Source organism: Eucalyptus grandis, chromosome 3 (genome assembly GCF_016545825.1).
Source record: "Eucalyptus grandis isolate ANBG69807.140 chromosome 3, ASM1654582v1, whole genome shotgun sequence".
In the NCBI taxonomy this organism is placed as follows: domain Eukaryota; kingdom Viridiplantae; phylum Streptophyta; class Magnoliopsida; order Myrtales; family Myrtaceae; genus Eucalyptus; species Eucalyptus grandis.
In genome coordinates, this window is record NC_052614.1 from 30,329,140 (window position 1) to 30,333,133 (window position 3,994).

Consider the following 3,994-nt stretch of genomic DNA (forward strand, 5'->3'; position numbering starts at 1 on the left):
GCCCATGAATGACTAAGTAGAGTCTTTACCGGTTCCTGAACATATTCTCTCTTGAAAATTTATTTTGAAATCAGTGTCACACAGCTGACTGATACTGAGTAGATTGTAGTTGAGTCCTTCCACTAGGGAAACATTGCTTATTGTGAGGTTTCTAATCTTTACAGTTCCAAATCCCACAATTCTTCCTTTGTTGTTTCCTCCAAATGAGACTTTTCTACCATTTACTTGTACGAGCTTTATGAAGCAATTTGAGTCTCCTGTCATATGTCTTGAGCATCCACTATCCAAATACCATTTTACCTTTTCCTTGATAGTGACCTGCATTTAAAAAGACTTAAGCTTTCTTTGGTACTCATATTTTCTTGGGTCTATTGGTGTTAGTATGAAATGCGGTTTTTGCCCATACTTTCTTAACAGGTTTCCAAACCATAGGACATTCTTTTTCAAAATGATCTGCACTATTACATTTTGAACATCTGAGAGCATTTCGACCCATTGGCTTTACAAACACTTTTTGAAAATGATTTTTGTAAAATATCTTTGAAGGTCTTTGCTTAATTCTTTCCTTCACTTTAGGAAAATCAATTAAAGGAACAGTTTCTGTTGTCATTCCCAAACCCGATTTATTGAAATAAGGTCTTTATGCTGAAAGACCTTATTTCAAGTTTCTCAGATCCTATTGAGAATCTTTTTGAAATATTTGATAAGTCATTTTTTAAAAATGCATTTTCTTTCAAGAGATTATCTTCGCTTTCTTTAAGAGTAGAAACATTCGTGTCTAAATGTTTTAACTTTTCTTTCAAAACATTTTCCTGTTGTTTTGGTGCAGAGTTTTCCTTTTTAAGTTCAGAAATCCTTTTAAGAGAAGTCTTAAGACTAAAACACAACTCATCAATGTATTTAGAGACTTTAACAGGAATTTTAAAGTTACTTACCTCAAATTCATTGTCGAATCTAAGTCTGTCTCGGAGTTTGAATTTGAATCCGATTGTGCCATCGACATATATTGGCATAATCATCATCACTTTCTTCATACTCCGTATCACCTCCCAGTGTTTCGCTTTAAAAGCCTTTTGATACTTTTCAGCTTTTCCTTTCTTCTTTTTCAGAAGAGGACAATTGGGTCTGATGTGTCCCTTTTTCTTACATTCAAAGTAGACTACATCTTTGTTTGTTTCATCATCATCAACAGACTTAGTATGTTGCTTTTGAAAGCTCTGTTTCTTTGGACTGAATCTTCTTCCTTTTCTATTAAGCTTTCTGAATCTTCTTATCATGAGAGCAAGCTCCTCATCATCCATATCGTCTTCAGAATATGTGATATCAGAATCATCAATGGATTTTAATGCAATGGATTTCTTACCTTTAGGATCTTCGTCTTCATTGATTCGTTCCACTTCATAAGACTGAAGAGTTCCAACCAACTCATCGACAGATAGTGGCATGATTCTTTGTGTCTCTCTTATTGAGGTCTTTATGTAATTCCAATCCTTGGAGAGTCCACGCAGTAACTTGTTTACCTTCATGGGATTAGAAATTGGTTGACCTTGATTTTGAAGACCATTCACAATTTCTATAAAACGACTAAATATGTCAGTTATAGATTCTCCTGATTTCATTTTGAAGGCTTCCTATTGACCGAGGAGAATGTTGATTCTGGTCTCTTTCACTTGATCAATTCCTTCATAGGTGATATGTAATCTATCCCAGATTTCTTTTGCTGTATCACAAGAAGATATTCTGTTATATTCAGTAGGTGATAAAGCACAATATAAAGAATAAATTGTTTTTGCATCAAGAGCTTGTCTCTTGATTATCTCTTCCTGAGTCATTTCACTTGACTCAACAATTTCTTTTCCTCTTTCTGTGACAGATGCAGCTTTAGGAGTGATTCCTTTTTCTACAACGTCCCATTCCAGAGGATCCTTTGATCGTAGAAATGCTTTCATCTTGTTTTTCCAGATGTTGTAATCCTTTCCATCAAAGTAAGGTGGTCTGGTATTGCTCTGCCCTTCCACTAGCCCTGGAGCTAGCATACTAGCCATGGATCTTTAACTCTGAAGTAAAACATTTCAAACAAAGTGAGTACACAAACTCTGATACCAATTGATATAGCTAGTATAAGCACCTAGAGGGGGGTGAATAGGTGTAAAATTAATTTCTTGAGATATAAAAGCAATACTGGACTAACAACAAAAAGGAAGCTCTCCTTTAGTTAACAAATCGAACTATGATCAAAGTAAAGCGGAGAGTAAGGAAGAGAAAATTGAACACAATGTTTATAGTGGTTCGGCTTATTCCAAGCCTACGTCCACTCTTCTGCACTGACAGCCCACTGGCTGGATTTCACTATGAACAAAAGAGATATTACCGCACTGTTTTCCCTTGATTCCATAGTGTAGATATTCTATCACACTTCCTCAAGGTATCTCAAAGTATAAACTCTCTTTTGTGTACAAGATTTCGCTCGCAAATGAATTGACTAAGAATCAAAGAGCTTCGACTTTGGAATTCTTCTATCGTGCACACCTCGAACAATTGGAAAGTCTTCCTTTTATACTCCTTTGTGCCATCATACCCGTTGGCACTTACCAAAGGAATTCTTTAATCCTCCCATTGGACATAATCAATTAGGAAGATTATTCGAGCTATTAAAGGAACATGTCGATAGCCCATCAATCCTGCTTCCCCATACAATCAGGATCTTGGTTTCCATAAGTAGAACCTTCCAAGAATACTTCGTCAATCATCGGATCTTTAATCATTCTTGATTTGAATAAAGGAATCTGTTATGTCGTATCCAACCTGAGAGTGCTAGTATGAACAAAATAAAGGAGTTAGGGAAGAGAATAAGAACACGAGGTTTATAGTGGTTCGGCTTAATCCAAGCCTACGTCCACTCTCCCACGATAACAGCCTTCTTGGCTGGATTCCACTATGCAATCAACAAGAGATTACAACTCCGAGTGCAAACACTTAGTAGATCACACTATCTCACTAAGTCACTCTCTTGGTATTTCTCTCATGATTACAAACGTTTAAGCTCTCAAGAGACAAGTATATGATCTAAAGTCGCTTAGACTTTGGAATTATAAATTCTACGCTCCGTCTCTTACTTGCTCATCGGTCCATGATCTCCTTAAATACTCCTCCACTTCCAAACTACCGTTGGACAAAGTATCCCGGAGAATCGTCTTCCAATATACCCATTGGACAGCTCTGTATCTTAGAAGATTTGGTAGCCGTTGAGTGACAAAGGTAGAATCCCAAATTGATTCCGATCGCCCATACAAACGAAATCTTGGTTTCCATAAGTAAAGCTTCTTCGTATAGAAAGATCTTGTCTTCAATCAAATCAATCTTGATGTGGAATCCAAACCAGATCACTAGCCGTTGTATGATTGGGCTTGAGTTACGATTCATCGAACTGGATGTAAAGTCTCGAGTCTTGAGACTTTACGATATGAGTCTTGAGACTTTACAACCACGGGTCTTTAGACTTTACAATCTGAGTCTCAGACTTTACAATCTGAGTCGTAGACTTTACAATCTGAGTCGTACCCGCCCGGTTCGGCTTCAGCATAGAGTCCGTCTTCGAGACTTTGAGTCTTGAGTGCAGTCTTGAGACTTTGAGTCTCGAGTCGGGCAGTCTTGGACTTTGAGTCTCGAGAGTCGCGGTCTTCGGACTTTGAGTCTCGAGTCTGATGCAGTCTTGGACTTTGAGTCTCGAGTCAGCGTCTTGACTTTGATAATATCCTTTACATGTTCTATTATCTGCATGGTCTATTACTCAACCATCAAACATGTTAGTAGCCTTTGATTTATTTTGTCATCTTCAAAACATCATAAGGGATTTCCCTAACAATCTCCCCCTTTTGATGATGACAAAACAATCTCTGAATATGCAGATTTAAAAATTTAAATCAAAGGATATCAGAAGATAGAAAATAATTGCAGCTCAATATTATGCAATAAATAATATCAACCAATCAGC